Source organism: Silurus meridionalis, chromosome 13 (genome assembly GCF_014805685.1).
Source record: "Silurus meridionalis isolate SWU-2019-XX chromosome 13, ASM1480568v1, whole genome shotgun sequence".
NCBI classification, from domain to species: Eukaryota; Metazoa; Chordata; class Actinopteri; order Siluriformes; family Siluridae; genus Silurus; species Silurus meridionalis.
In genome coordinates this window covers 15269-32208 of record NC_060896.1, presented here as the reverse complement: position 1 = coordinate 32208, position 16940 = coordinate 15269, and the positions used below count along the sequence as shown (strand labels likewise).

At 39.5% G+C, this 16940-nt stretch overlaps 1 long non-coding RNA gene across 2 annotated transcripts; it reads left to right on the top strand.

Moving 5' to 3' along the window:
* The first annotated feature begins 12690 nt into the window (after positions 1 to 12690).
* LOC124395848 lies at positions 12691 to 16695 on the top strand. 2 transcript variants are annotated; one of them, XR_006927685.1, is made up of 5 exons: positions 12691 to 12913; positions 13249 to 13260; positions 13543 to 13711; positions 15038 to 15119; positions 16185 to 16695. It is a non-coding gene; the product is annotated as an uncharacterized LOC124395848 (long non-coding RNA). The 2 variants fall into 2 exon arrangements; XR_006927686.1 differs by lacking the exon at positions 15038 to 15119.
* The last annotated feature ends 245 nt before the right edge of the window (positions 16696 to 16940 follow it).

Genomic DNA, 16940 nt, shown 5'->3' with positions numbered 1-16940 from the left:
AAAATATCTCCATGAGTCTCACACTGAATAGTACACTCATCCAGAACAACAAGGAAATACAGAGCCGAAGAAAAGACTCACAATGTTCAGCTTTTTAAACAACTAGAGTTCTTTAGGGGTCTGGCTGTCTAGCACAAAGATCTCCAGCCCTTACCAAAATCAAGTCTTTTTATTTTGAAATACTCTTCAACCTTTACCACACACACACACACACACACACACACACTCTCTCTCTCTCTCCTGTGGGGTTTTGTGATTGAGTTATGTCAAGGCTGGATGGTTGACCAGATGTCTTAATGGACCTTATACAATATAAGGTTGGGGGGCTTTAGGTGGAAACAGAATTGCACTAACCCCCCTTTCATTCCTCCGACCCCTATCAGTGCTGTGACATTTAAGAAGACAGAAACTCCATTACAGCAGAACCGGAGAAAAAAGTGCAGCCTGACCTGCTGATATTAAAGTCTCTCACAGTGAATTGATCAACACTGATCTCCAGACACTACACCACCATAACAGAAAGAAGGAAATTAGGTAAAGAAATAAAAAAATAAGAAGAAGAATTGATCAACTATTAATTGATGAGCAATTGACATAATTTATGTGAGGTTACTGTCTGCTAAATAATTTCTCTTAGCAAAAGAATTGAGAAAAACAGAATGTGTTATGAGAGCTGATGGTAAATTCAAATGTAATCAAAACTATAAAAATAAGATAAAGCTCAGAGAATCACAGTCCTGATACAGCAATTCTTAAAATAATTCTGCACAGAGAATTTAGAATGGCAAAGATGTGTGTGTGTGTGTGTGTGTGTGTGTGATATAATGTAATGTGACATGTATGAGTGATAGCGTGGCCTGTTACATTAGAGACAATTTATCTTGGTAGACGCATCTCCCTGATCCATCATCATGTCCTATTTCTGGTTTCTCTTAAAAAGCTCACTGTGCTGCTGAAGATGTTCTCCACATGGAGAGTGTAAAGATGATGAGATTGCTGTCGATGGAAAACACTTAGGAACCATGAAGCTTCTTTGGACTGCAATTAATACGAACAGTTTTACACTCAAACCTCCATCAGTGGATTTAATTACTCAAACAAAATCTTTTATTTCTTGGAAGCAGATTCATGACCCAGGCTGAGTCCATGCACTCAGAACTAAACTGTAAAATTCCAGAACCATTTTTTAAATTAATGTATACAGGAAGTGATTATGGCAGAGGTGCATGAGCTATAAACAATTTACCATGTGGTGACGTTTCACTGTGGACTGAAAACATTTGGGAACTGAAGGACCAGAGCAACCAAAATAACCTGTGTGTTAGTGCGCATTAGTGTGTGTCAGTGTGTGTAATTGTGGTGGTGTGTGTCATTGTGTTTTAATGTGTTATTGTGTCAATGCGTGTTATTGTGTGATATTGTGTGCTAGTGTGTCCCAGTGTGTCTTAGTGCATGTTATTGTGTGTTAGTGTGTGTTATTGTGGTGGTGTGTGTCATTGTGTCTTAGTGTGTTATTTTGTGTTAATGTGTGTCAGTGTGGGTGTCAGTATGTGTTTAGATAAGATAAGAGATAAGATAAGATAAGATATACCTTTATTCGTCTCACAGTGGGGAAATTTCCTTGTTACAACGGCAAAGGAAAAAAAGAAAAAATAAATGCAAATATATATATAAAGAATATACACATACTATAATATACAGTATATACACAGTACAATGTATAAATACAATAAGAGAAGAAAAAAGTACGCATTGCAGGTAATATTTCACACAGGTGGTATTGCACAAATTGCAGGTAATATTGCACAGGTTGCATGTAATATTGCACACAGGTAATGTTCTTGCACAGGTAAAAAGTAATAACAGTGTTGTATTTTGGTGACTGGTTTTACTGGGCGCAGCTTTGATTGTAAAGTCTAATAGCAGCAGGGAGAAAAGACCTTCTGTATCGCTCCTTCAGACACTTAGGTTGTAACAGTCTGTCACTAAAGGAGCTGCTCAACGATGTAACAGTTACATACAGGGGGTGAAAGGCGTTCTCCAGCAATGATGATAGTTTTGCTACCATCCTCCTTCTCTCACAGTACAGTGTCCAGGGGAATCCCCAGGACTGAGCTGGCCTTCCTAATCAGCTTGTCCAGTCTCTTCCTGTCTGCAGTAGAGATGCTGCTACCCCAGCAGACCACTCCATAGAATATGGCTGAGGCCACCACAGAGTCAAAAAAAGGTCTTCAGTAGCTCTCCCTGCACTCCAAAAGACCTTAGTCTCCTCAGCAGAAAGAATCTGCTCTGCTCTTTCTTGTAAATTGCCTCAGTGTTGTCTGTCCAGTCCAGTTTGTAAGCCCAGGTATTTGTAAGAGTCCACTCTCACAATGTCCTTTCTCTAAATGTTCACTGGTGGTAATTAAGTTTGTTTGTGCCTACGGAAATCCACTACCTGTTCTTTGATACATCTTTACAGACTTAGATGGGCTAGAATCCATATGCGGGTTTATTGAGACCACTTAGACACATCCAAAACATAATCCACAAAAAGTTGTCAAGCAGGCAAAGGGTTCGGTACGCATAAGACACAATTTGCACAAAACAAACATTTCCAATAAAACACAAAAGCAAATACACTAGGTCACGAAACAAAGCAAGAGACATGGACTATGAAAAGGCTTGGGATGCAATAAGAAAGAATAATAAGAAGATAGAATAATTCACACAGTTCTTAGCATTAGCATGGGTTAAATAGATGCAACCCCGGAAGTGTTCCTTTACCCAGAAGTGCTCCATATTCTGGTGATGGTTCCCTCCTGTGGTGTGGAGGATAAGTGTTAGTGTGTGTCATGTGTGAACAGTTCCAGAGGGTTGCAGAAACTTAAAACACATCACTGAATTATTATTGACCAGGTTAACTGAATGTGTTAAAAAATTGAAAGATTGGATGACTCACAACTTTCTATTGTTAAATTTGGATAAGAGAGAGATTTTACTTATTGGACCAAAAACTAGTACACAGAAACTACAGCATTTCAGTCTGCATTTAGAAAGATGTTCTGTAACATCACACATCATTCACTTTAACTCTTAAATTCAGTAAAGCTGCTTTGAAACAATGTCCAATATGAAAAGCGCAATGGAAATTAACTTGAACTTATTACACACACACACACACACACACACACACACACACACACATACACACACACACACAATAAAACCTATATCAAACTAATATAAAACTTTGTATTTATTCCAATAAAGCCTAACTATGATTGCCATTACATCAGCAGACCAACATCATCAATGATAATTTCAGTGTCTGCTAACTGCACCAATGTTTATCTTTTTTCCACTCACTCTGTATTTCTCTCTCTCTCTCTCGCTCTCTCTCTCTCTCTCTCTCTCACACACTCTCTCTCTTCCCCTTTGTGAGCATGTACAGTTGTCCGATTGTAAAATTATTGGTCAGGCCCATAAGGACTGCACAATGCCTGCTTAGAGAGAGCGAGAGAGAGAAAGAGATGCAAGTGAGCAACCAGCTATATCAGCGTCCCCACCCTTTTTTGCGCCACGGACCGGTTTAATGTCAGACAATATTTTCACGGACCGGCCTTTAAGGTGTGGCGGATAAATACAACAAAATAAAATTATACGAGCATAGAAAACTATATTTTCTAAATATAATAATAAACGTAAATCCACTGTGTTGTTTTTTGTTCCCTTGGGGGTTTGAATTTAGTGTTAATGTAAATGTGTTAGCGTACGGAGCCCCTTTAAGAAGGTAGTTAATTAAGACATGTGACCGATGCATCATGACCTGCATCACGAGTGAGTCACAGACACATGTGGAGGAAAGAATCTGGGAATTTTCCAAAATAAAAATTTTTAGAATCAGATAATAAATAAAACGGCAGTAATGAAAGTTATATATTCTTTCTGTGCGGCCTGGTATCAATTGACCCACGGACCGGTGCTGGTCCGCGGCCTGGGGGTTGGGGACCACTGAGTTATAGGTAAAAGAGATGGACACACACACACACACACACACACACACACACACAAACACACACAAAACAATATTAGACAATGTGCAAACTGGAAGGGCAGGAATTAATGACAATTTTGGCATAAAATCCATTCAGTGTGCGTGTGTGTGTGTGTTTGTGTGTGTGTGTGTGTGTGTGTGTGTGTGTGTGTGTGTGTGTGCAAATCATAAATACAGAGTTTGTGATGATAAGGTGCTCATTAAAGAAGGACACACTCCAGCAATCTGGTTCATTAAATAATGCTTCTCTGCAAAATAAAATAAATCATGCACACACACACACACACACACACACACACACACACACACACACACAGCCTGTTGTTAGTTCTGTAAGGTGTACAATGGAAGACTAAATGTCCCCAACATTAAGTAACAGACAGGTTTAACTTTATGGTGATCTTTAGCTTTTATTTAAAACAAAACCAAAATATTTGTTATATAGTATTGTGCAAAGAGGACTATAAACAAGTTCTCAGTTGCTTAGTACGCTGTGGACAGACACCATTGACAGTGGTTGGGACCACACTGCTTTGTACGACGCCTTCCTCACCGTTGACTGGGGATCCCATATCGAGCCAAACACTGTCTGTCTCCTCCAAACCGCTTCTCAAAATAGGACTCTGGAGCAGAGTCGGAATTTGTAGATCAAAACCTGGCCTGTCAAATGGACATAGAGACCAAGCTGTTGTCCGGGACATAGACTGGAACACCCTCCTCCAGGCATCTCGGCATTCCAAGCCACTGCTTGTTACCATTGCCGAACAACACCAGGAGTGGCTATCTTTCCTGATTATTCCGTCGCCCCATGCTCGTGTTATGTTTTTTTTTTTTACTGGGGGCTAAACCTAACCCCCATCTGGATTGGAACAGAATTTTTCCTGCCGCCTAAGCCCAGCCAAACAGAACTACCCTGTAGGAGAATGGGAGCTCCTGGCAGTCAAGCTGGCCTTGAAAGAGTGGTGTCATTGGCTTTAGGGGTACAAGATGCCATTTATTGTTTGTCCACCCTCCGTAACTGTCTGTGCTCTTCACCTAGACATTGAAAGGAAGGTCTTGCAGGCCACTTTGGGTCAGCCCATCCCTGAGGGTTGTCTGCAGCAGAGACTCTTTGTGCCTGATCAGCTGCTCTCCGAGGTGTTCCGGGTGTGCCATAACCCCCAGCAGGGCTGCTCTGCCCTCTCCCATTTCCCAGACAGCTCTTGTCTCATATTGCACTTTGTCACCGGCCTCCATCCCTCAGACGGACACACAACCATTCTCACCGTCATTGACCGCTTCTCTAACCCTAACCCAAGATAGCTCACTTTATTCCCCTTGCCAAACTACCATCTGCTGAGGAGACCTTCCAGCTCCTGCTCCAACACGTGTTCTGCCTACATGGCCTCTTTTGCAATATTGTGTCTGACTGGGAACCCCAATTTACAGCTAACTTATGAAAGGAATTTTGTCAGCTTCTGGGGATCTCTGTCAACCTATCCTCTCGCTTCCACCCACAGGCAGAGAGACTCAACCAGGAATTAGGACTCTGGGCTCTGTATCCTTTGCTCCGAAGATTGATCCACCTGGCCTTCCAAGCTTATTTGGGTAGAATATGCCCACAACTCCTTGCCCATTGCTGCCACTGGACTCTCGCCCTTCCAGGTCACCCACAGTTCCCAACCTCCCTTGTTTTCCACCCAGGAAGCAGAAGCATTGGTCCTGTCTGCACTTGTCCTGCTCTGGTGTTGCTGTCAAGGGTGGAGAAATGTCTGAGCCATCCTACTCAGATCATCCCGTAATTATGACTGCTGCCTCAAAAGTCCTCTGGATCCACCTTACCATCCACGTTTCCTGTTTTAAACCCTTCTCAGCTTGCGCTATATTTCTATAAAATTATGAAAATAACAAGCATAATCATATATTTTTATTCAGTACTGTAGCAAAATTAACAGGAAATAAAAGCACTGCATTAACATGCAAACCATTAATAGACAATTGAAGACAATAGACAATGTTCAATAGACAATGTTCATTGTTAAAAGTGCTATACAAATAAAAATTAATTGTATTGAATTAATAGGCAGTAATAATTGCATGGATTATTTCAATAATAAAATTTAAAACATCAAGCAAAAAATCCTAATGAATAATATAAATCCAAACTATTTTATAAATAACCTGTAGAGCACTATAATTACAGTGGGGCAAAAAAGTATTGTCATTCACCAATTGTGCAAGGTCTCCCACTTAAAAAGATGAGAGAAGCCTGTAATTTTCATCATATGTACACCAACTATGAGAGACAAAATGTTGAAAAAAATCCAGAAAATCACATTGTCTGTTTTTTAAATAATTTATTTGCTAATTATAGTGGAAAATAAGTATAAATGCTACAGGATAAAACCGCATTTCACAAAACTTGCAATAACCATAGAATTTACAGTGAAAAAACTGTAATTACATTTACAGAGTAAGACCTTTAATTTAACAATTAAAAAATATGAAAATATGGTTTATTGCAGTAAAATTAACAATATACTGTATTACTTACCATAAAAAATTATAATTTTGTCTTTTTATTTTACAAAAGGGAAATAAACATGTGTCATGAATGTGAAAATACCTTCGGTAAAAACTAAATTTTTTTCATTGTAAGGTTGTTTCATGGAATTGCCCTCCTAACATATCTTATTACAAATACATAAACATATTTGACACCCCTGTGCAGTGTGCATTTGAAAACTACAATGCAGGACAGAGGACATAGATAATTGTAACATATGTTTGATAAAATCATCTTTGTCTGTGTAATGCTGTAATATAATGACTTCTAAAAAAATTGTCTGCTAGAATTGTCTGCCTAAAATGCTTAAAATGTCCACCTTGACATTTGTCTATTTGATCTTGAGAACTAAAATATTGTTTTGCTCTAATTAACAGTGATTTTACATTTTTTAGGGTGTGTGATCGAAATTTAAGAAATTCAATGATCTGTTTTGTCTCCTGTCCACAGGTGTTTGTTTTAAGGTAGGAAAAATTCAACAAGCATTTAAAAAGGTAACCGTTAAGCATCATGATAAATGTTGTGCCTTGGCGCCAGTGGGCAAAGAATCTGATTGGCTGAATACTAATTGGTGCGGAGCACACTGCAGCGTTTGATTTCTCGCATTTAAGCAGGGGCGAAAAGGCGATTCTTGTGAAGCATTGTCGGAGATAAACTACAAATAGGTAAAAATATTCTTTAAGTGTGTATGGGCACATTGGTAAGTTGGATTAAACTGTTTTAATCAGTGTGTAGTTTTAAACCATGTACCCTGTACCTGTTTTCATGACGCATAAGCATGTCTAGGCAGCACATGTAGTCCGACTTGCAAACTCCAGCCCGGTATGTGAAACATCATTTAGGTGTTTAAAACAGCAGTAGAGTGTGTGTTTGTTCACATGGTTAAAATGTTTAGCTGTTATTTCTGTGGAATATTAGTGCAAACCCTTCGGGGGCATGTTTTACATGTCAAACTTCACCGTAATGAACCACGAGGTGTGTTCAAGTGCGCCGCTACAGATCGCCATGAAACGTTTCGATCATATGGGGCATTTAAGGCTTATTTTTACCGTAAACATAAAGGAGACCAGTAAGTCCATGTATTTGTTTCGTTACAAAAACCTTAACCCTCTCAGGCTCAAATTAAGTTTTAGTAACAGGAAAAATCTGATATTTGGGGAAAATTATCATATGGGGTAGTACAATAGAATCCTGACTTTTTTTTTAGAGAGAACTTTACATGCAAGGCGTTCTGGGATGTTGCAGATTTGCAACATTGGCCCAGTGTGGTAATTAGACACTGACGACTGAATATGATATGAACAATAACTTTTTATATACAACTTTTCAAACAATGTAACAAAGTGCTTTTCAGTGGCAGAACAACAACAAAAACAATATGGGATCCAAATCCAATATCTCAAATCCTCATTGAGTAGGGCATGTTTCCAAGTCACTTTGTCATGTGGTACTCCAAGAAACAGTTTTTGTCTTTTGTAAAGCACAGAAGTACTTTGCACTTCAGGCAGGCCATTTGCGTGTAGCCATTCTTGCAAAGTCTGCATCGTCCACGTTTCTCAGCATGGATGGGGAAATGATCGCATCGGTCTAATCTGACATCAACTGATGGTGCAGAGATCCTCTGAAGTGGAGGTGGAGGTGGGGCAGCTTGATGGGACGTTGGATCATCTTCCAGTGACGGTCGTCCTCTTTTCCTACTGTTCAAGTCAGCCTGTTTGCCAACCTTGATGAGGGCATCTGCAACTTGAACACGGAAGTCAAGAAGTGGCATATACTTCTTCTCCTGCTTCTGGGTGAGATGACGGCGATAGAGGAGCCAACCATTGACAATGTGGGGTCTGTCCACTTCCACATATTCCTTCTTCTCTTTCGACCACCTTCTGCATCTCTCAACAGGTTCAGGGCCAATGAAGGATGATGCCAGCAACACTGCCTTGTTATCATACCACTTCACGATGGACATCCCACTTGTCTTTTCGTATTTCACTTCATACGCACCACGCCCGCCTTTGAGAGTTCCTTGTCACTCTTGAGGGTACATCCACGGAGACGGTTACGATTGATGGTAGCAACTGTTAGAATTCCCATTTTCTTCAGTTCCACAATGAGTTCAGGGGAAGTGAACCAGTTGTCGAAGAAGCACTTGTAGTTTAGTCCTTTTGGAACTTCTGATACAAGACGAAGCACAACTTCACCGGCAACACCAAGTCCACGCTCATTGGTCACGGTCCCTTTTCCAGTGTATACTTCAAAGTCATAGACTAGTCCAGTGACACCTGCACGAGTAAAGACCTTGATTCCCCATTTATGCGGCTTGTTCTTGATATACTGTTTCATTCCAATCTTTCCTTTGAAGGGGATCATCTGCTCATCAATGGAGTGGTTTTCTTCTGGTTCAACCTTCAAACAGTTGGCACGGACTTTCTCAAGAACTGGACGCACCTTGAATAATGGATCGTATCCAGGCTCACCCTTTGCTTCACATTGGTATTGTCGTTCATGTGGATGTATGTACGCAGGTTATCAAATCGCCACGCCCCATGACTGTCGCAATTGGGTCGTAGCGGGTTGCCGTCTGCCAGTACATGCGGTATGATGGCATACGTACTACGGTCATCAAGATGTGTAAACCAATGAATTGCTCTATTTCAGAAGGGTTGTTTTCAGTTCTGGGCCATTCTTCATAACTGCATACAAGTTAGATTGGTTAGAAATATGTTCAAACACAGATTTGTCCATGAACTGATCAAAATACCACTTTGGACTTGGTATTTCGTCTGGGGGAGGTGAGAATGCAGGTCCTCGGAATGAAGAGTCTATGTCAGCTGCTGGGGGTTTCCTCTGCCTCCAAGAAAACTCTTTGTTGACTGGAGCTGGGCCTGGCTGAGGTTCATTGTCATCTGGGACCTCAGTGTCACTGTCTGCATGTATGTTATGAATTTCAACATCAAGGTGGTTGAGATTAGCTTTTGGTATTGCTGCCAGTGGCTTATCATCATCAAAGCTGGAGTCAGACTCGTATGCTTCAGGAGATTCCTCAAAATCTGGATCAGCAATTTTATCGTCTGGAATCGATTCTGTGTCAGATAAAGCACCATCAGGAAGGCAAATGTACTCAATGACTTCCCTGGCTGAGTAAAACTTTCGTCTGCCTGCCATAACACACTGCAAATCCTGCATAGAGAGTATTCTGTAAGGTAGTTTGCCAAAAAATGCTTTGACACAATGATCTGTACTAATAAAAGTGCCATGGAATTTAGGCTACATCAGTTTTCCTCACTGCACAGTCAAATGAACATGGTATTGTGCCATTGCTTTTGATCAAATCTGCCTCTGATTGTTTGTAACTTCACTCCAAATTATTAAATTTTCCATATGATATACCCTCAGTGACACCTCAAAGTAATACGTAAACACTGGTGATAGGAAAATAACCCTAGTATAAACTGTTGCTCAAAATATAGGCAAACTAGTAGATAAAGCATGTGATATCCAGTGGTACCTATCTGGCCACACGTTGCAAATCTGCTACGTTGAAATAGAGCTGCACCAGGGGAAAAATCCAGAAGAGATAAAATCTACTAATTGGCATTTACTGTGTCTATATACACTTATGATTCTTCTGATGCAGTTTTAGTTTCAAATTAATGGAGGTTGATAGTGATACTTACACGAAATTGATGCCAAGAAAATCAGTTTCAGGGAACCCATGGAAACAGACATGTTGGAAGGGAGACTACACTGCCACCTGGTCAGCAAGTGGGAAACTGTTTGTTGCTAATGGACAACCAAGTCCTGCAGTGGTACTTCTGAGTAAAAAAACCTCATAAAATATGTATCTGGAGTAATAAGGTAGTTAGTTTTTAACTGTTGCAAATCAGCAACGCCTGCCTTGAGAGGGTTAAAGGGATAGTTGACCCCAAAATTAAAATTCTGTCATTATTTCCTCACCCTCAGTTTGTTCCAGACCTGTATACATTTCTTTGTTTTGTTAAACACAATGGAAGATAGTTAAAAGAATGTCAGTAACCAAGCAGGGATCAGGTTTGTTTGCGTACTGACATTCTCCCAACTATAAATGGTAGTAAATAATGACGGAATTTTCATTTTGGGGTAAACTCTCTCTCTTTAATGGTCATACATATTTATTACTTTTGTTATTAAAAGTAACAATTACTCTTGTTATTTATTACTTTTTGTTGTTCTATTTAATACACTTTATATTCTGTTTATTATACAGTAACAGTGAGGCAAACAAATTATTGTGATCGTTAAAGTAACTGTTCAACTCTAAAGAAAAGTTTGTCTGTAATCTACTTACAATCTTGTAATTCTAAATTAGTGCCTGGTTTGGAATAAGAATAGGGCAATAAACCATGATGAAATTTTTCATTTTGGTTGAACTATTCCTTGTCCAACTAAGTACTTTTTTGACTTTTTTTTACAGCACAAATTTCCGAAACCCCAAAGCAAACCGTCTGTTCAGTTTTTGAAGCTCATCTCTCAACACCTCCCCTCCTAGTGTGAACTGGGTGGACAGCTTTGAAGTCCCATGGAATAAGTTTCCTGAGGTATTAATGCAGGCACTTGTGAGACAGAAAAAAACAATTCCTTGGTTGCGTAGGGAAATAGTGAGTATTGTTGTTGCGGCAATGATGAAAGTTTGTCCAAGTAGGAACGATTTAATGAAAGTCACCAAAAGTATTGTTGCCAAATATCCAAAGTCTTTGCAAGATGTGAATGGTCCTGGACACTACTCCTTCTCGAAAATGCAAGAGGGACCAGCACACCAAAAATAAAAAAGACATGAGAACAGACATGTAAATCCTCACTGATGACTGGCCAATTTTGTTTCAGGAAAGTGGAATGGAAGTGCACTTTAAAGACCTCACAGGGATACCACTTATAGAGACCTTCCTGAAGAGCATTGACAAAAAAGGAAATAGGCTGTTGAACTTCATGATGAATGTTTGCACAACCAAAAACAAGCATGTCTTACAGGCTATAACAAAATTACAAGTTTTGAGAGGACAGACAAATGGTTGCTCCTATGAAGTGTATGACATGATTCTTCTACTTCTCTCCTATTTTGATGAGAAAGAGGACCTCCTTCTTCATTATGTAGAAGAGACAAGCCTCGCAAAGGATGTAGAGTTGGAAAACCTGCCTGTGGCGCCTTGCGTTATTGTGTGTGGTAAGTATAAGTATTTACATATTTTCCACAACACAGACTAATAACTCAGTTTACAAATATATTCTAGTTAAAAGTTTAGAAACACTAGAAGCTAAATACTGTACGATATTACATAAATCATTAACATTTCTGTTTTTTGTGATTATTGTTCACAAGTGTCTTGTTTAATCTGAAACTTAAAACTTATCAAAATAAACCCAGTTCTTGCACGGTATCTGCTTTTTGACATCTTCTGCATATTTCCCCTTTCTACCACTGACTGACCATTGTATAATTTGGAGATTTGTCTTTAAAATTTGTGGACATTTGGTAATAGTTGTATGAGTCTTATAACTGTCAGTGTTAAAAGACGAGGGTCATGCTCAGATATTTGGATGCTGGAAATTCAAAGCATGTTCAGGACCTAGTGGATTTTGTTTAATGTTTTAAATTAAATAAGACTAATGAACAACAAAACAGAATGTTCATCTCTCATGTAACATCAGACAGTTAAGCATTTGGGGTATCTAAACCTTTGAACTAGGTTATTTTATTAAATGGAGTTAGTAATTTGTGTTGTAGAATGTGTAGAAATCTATTATGTGATAGTTATTCAGGGCAGCACTAAATAAACTGCTATGTGTATGATAGTCATAAACCGTAATTTCCGGACAATAAAGCGCACCCATATATAAGAATTTGACAAAGATTTGTATTTTAAACATAATAAGCCGCACCTGTCTACATTGAAACTAATCAACTTTACACAGGCTTTAACGAAAGACAGTGTCTGTTACACGGTGTAATGGGTGAAATATGTTGCGCTTCCTTTAGGAGCATAGCGGTATTTTTGTCAGGATCTCCCGGGCACACTGCGCGCACTTCCGGTTTCGCGGCATGCACTTCCGGTTCCGCGGTAAACACTTCCGGGTCATCTTGCCGTTTTTTCCGCGCCTTCCGGTATATAAGGACAACCAAGACTTTAGCTCCTGGCCACAAACCGCCATAAAACACCACGAGAAGAAGAAGCTCCTGGCCAGATTATTTTACTGGTTTCCGAGCCTGTCAGATCATTCTTGCCATCCTGCCTGCTCTGGATCCTGATCCCTGTTCTTCTCTGCCACCCTAGTTTCCTGGTTTGGACTTTGGACTGTTTTTGGTTTGTGTTTTGTTCTGCCCTGTATTGATCTGTTTGCTGGTATTTGGATTTTCTGGATGTTTTTTGGTTTTGCTTCCCTGTATTGCCCTATTGCCTGTGCCTAGACCCTGGACTGTTTTTGGATTCTGTTTTTGCCTTTGCCCCTTTGCTTTACTTTATATATTAAATTCTGTTTTTTTTTTCCATAACCTTGTGTGCATCCCAGACTCAACGCGTTACAGCGGCTTGTATCTAAACAGTAGCCTACCAAGAAAGTCATTGTTCACTGTCTTCCTCCTTCCTTTCACAACAATTTCGTGCATTTAAAAAAAGTTTTTTCTCCCGATGCCGTGCAGCTCAGAACACAGGTGAGGTGTGTGTGTGTGTGTGTGTGTGTGTGTGTTAGGGTTTTTTTTTTTTTTGTTCCTCCCCGTCTCCTTTCGAAAATTTCATTGGTCTAATATTATGGGGTCCAGTTTTTTGGCTTGAAGTTTGTGAAACCGGGAAAAACCCAGGAAAAATAAATAAGCCACGGGTTCAAACGTGGGGGAAAAAAAGTAGCAGCTTATAGACCGAAAAATACCTTTATGTAACTACACAATTACCTTAATACATGTACATGTCTTCATTGAATTGAAATGTATCCACAGGACGCTCCTGCTATACTGCTGTTCGATTCATGCTCAGTGTGGACCGCAAGATTGTGAACGATGACATCACTACTTTCATCGCTGCTATTTGCCTAATGTTCGGCAGTTACTACTGTTTCAACATTCACTACCCTACTGAACTGGTGTCAGTGCTTGAATTCCTGCAAAGGTATTTGAAAGACACCTAGGAGGGGAGGTTCACTTAATATTTAGAGTTTCAATGTTTTCAAGGTTTCCAAGTTTAAACTTTATAAACATTGACATGTTAATGATTCGAGTTGTAACCACATGTTTAGTGGTAGCTATATTCTGTAAGCACTTGTGCCTTGTTCTGCTTTAGTAGTTCTTACTGTAAATGTTTATCTGAACCTTTTCCTACTGTATCTTCCCAAGCTCATTTTAAAGTGGGAGTTAGGTAGCAGAAATGTTTAAAATGCTGACACTGTAGACACTGTATACTTCTGTTAAAACACAAGAACAGAAAATACATTATTGTTTTAAATGCCTGCCAGTCTTTATTTAAAAAATACATGGAACCACACTGATGTCCAAGTCTATTAATAGACTTGGACATCAGTGTGGTTCCATGTATTTTTTAAATAAAGATACATATGATGTAATAATTACAAAATAAACCTTTAAATTAAACAGTTCTGAGCTGTAAAAAAATATGGCTATGAACCATAATTATTACAATGTAAACCCTGTATTTTGATGGGTATAAACTGCATTTTATAACACAAACATTGATTAGACAGTTATAAACCGTAAAAAACACAATTAAAATCCGTTAAATATACAGTACAATGGGTGCAATCCTGTAAAACCAATATCGTTCCTACCGTACTTTTGATGGTAAAGTTCTGGCAACCACTTTAACAGTGTAGTGTTACAAAACAAAAACAGTAAAAGATATGGAATCCCAGGCTTGAGCCTCCTCTCTATTAGCAGGTGCCAACGTTTTTAATATGCACCACCTTTCATTTCAAACCTTTTATTTCTGGGGAGTAGCATTATGGAAACTAAATGATTGTAGGAAAATGTAGCCAATGAGTGCAGGATTCTAACAATATATGGAAGAATTTTATTCCTCACGTGGGCGAGTTCTTAGTTTTATTAAGTCAAGTTTATTTCTATAGCGCTTTTCACAACAGACATTGTCTCAAAGCAGCTTTACAGAAATCAACAGTCAAGGTGAATGGTGTACATTTATCCCTGATGAGCAGCCATGGCAACTGTGACAAGGAAAAACTACCTTAGATGTTATGAGATAGAAACCTTGAGAGGAACCAGACATGAAAGGGGAAACCATCCTCATTTGGGTGACATCAAGAGTTTGATCATAAATCTTTCAACAATACAGAACACTGGAGAGTGAGAACTAACATGAGCACTGGAGTATAAGATTATAAGTAATGTTCTTTCTACAGTCTTGTACAGTCTTTATGGTTATAAAAGTAGGCGCTACTGAGCTCAACATTTGTGATCATTACAGATCCAACACCAGCTTCTCCATGCCAGAGCCTTTTAACACTCCAGGAGGTCCAATGTCAAAACTTGGGGTCCAATTGGCACTGGTACGTCTCTAGGTGGTTCGGGATGTTTGCGAGTTCGGGATCTGCTTCTTCAAAGGTCCATAATCTTCATGAGGTGGGACGAGACTGGAGCTGCCCAAACCTCAGGATGCCTCGGGATGGGGAAAGAAAGAGAAGCAGTGGAGAGAAATTAGTGTAGCTGATGTTCATGATATAAATAGCACAAGTTGATAATGTGCATGTGATCAGATGTTCTGGAGCACAAGGTTATGATGTGAGACGTATGTTATGTGTAGGCTTTGCTAAAGAGAGACCTTTTTAATCTGCACTTAAACTGGGAGTGTGTGTCTGAGCCATGAACACTGTCAGGAAGACTATTCCAAAGTTTAGGAGCTAAATGTGAGAATGATCTACCACCTTTAGTGAACTACTAGAAGTCCAGCGTTTTGAGATCTCAGGAAACGTGACGGATCGTAGCGTGTTAAAAGACTGGATCGATACATGGGAGCCAAACCATTTAGAGTTTTATAAGTAAGAAGTAGTAGTTTGTAGTCGATTCGAAACTTGCAACTAACAGGTAGCCAGTGTAGGAACGATAAGATTGGGGTTATATATTTTCTTGGCCTTGTGAGAACTCTGCATTCTGAACTAACTGAAGCTTGTTTGTTTAGGACATCCACCTAGTAATGCATTACAATAGTCTATTCTGGAGGTCATGAACGCATGGACAAGCTTCTCTGCGTCAGATATAGATAACATGTTTCTTAGCTTAGAAATATTTCTAAGGTGGAAGAAGCTGTTTTTTTTTTTTTGCAGATCATACCGCATTTGCCTCCTGTGATATTGTCTGTTAATATTCCATGATGGAATAAAGTTTATGCCTCTATTAAGCAGGCCGAGTTGTGGGCGAGCGATATTGACTTTTTTGGCTAAAATAACCACATTTTTGTTCCCCTTCTGTGCATGCATGCTTATGGGGAGATTTATTTTATATGTTTAAGCCAATGTTCTAACATTTTTCTGGCTGTATTCACTGTATTCACTAAATCCGAGTCATCCGATTGCTTTTGAACAACATTTTGTCTCTGCTGTGTTCTTTTTTTGCAGATATGGACGAGTGGCCCATGTTCTATTTGTTTTTTGTGGGATCGTTGTTTTAACCTCAGGTCCCCAACAGACACAAAAAATCCCACAAAAAAATTGTGTTCTGAAAGACAGCTGATGTGATGCAGTACGGTATGTATTTTTTTGCCCTCTTGTGGCCTGCAAATTTCATTGCGTCTGCATAGAGAGAGTTCTCTGTCACTGTGCATTACGTTGGTTTTGGATATTGCCATATTTTACCATGTCTGCATGAGAGAATAACCTCTCTCACTGTGGATGGTATCCTGTACGGTGGTGATGATGGTGCATAGGTGGTACAATGCTCTGAATGGCATGCCTGCGGGTGACAACCATTCAACCATCTCTGTCTGGCAGAACTATTTTTTTGTTTAAAAGCTTTTTCTTTCTTTTTAAATAAAATATTTTTGTGGTGTCTTTTTTGTATTAAAAATAACATTTATGAAGTGAAATCAAGGATGTTTGTTTTGTTTTGTATGGTTAGGTTAGCGTTGGGTCAGGGTCGGGGGTTAGGGTTAGAGGTAGAGGGTTAGGGGTAGGGTTAGAAGGTCAGGGTTAGGGTTAGAGGCTTGGGGGTTAGGGCTGGGGTTAGGTGGTTGGGGTTAGGGTTAAGATTTAGATTTATGGTTAGGGATAGAGATTAGGATTTAGGATTAGGGATAGAAATTAGGGCTGGGTTTTAGGGTTAGGATTTAGGAGAGAGGTGTGAGGGTTAGGGTTGGGATTTAGGGTTAGGGATAG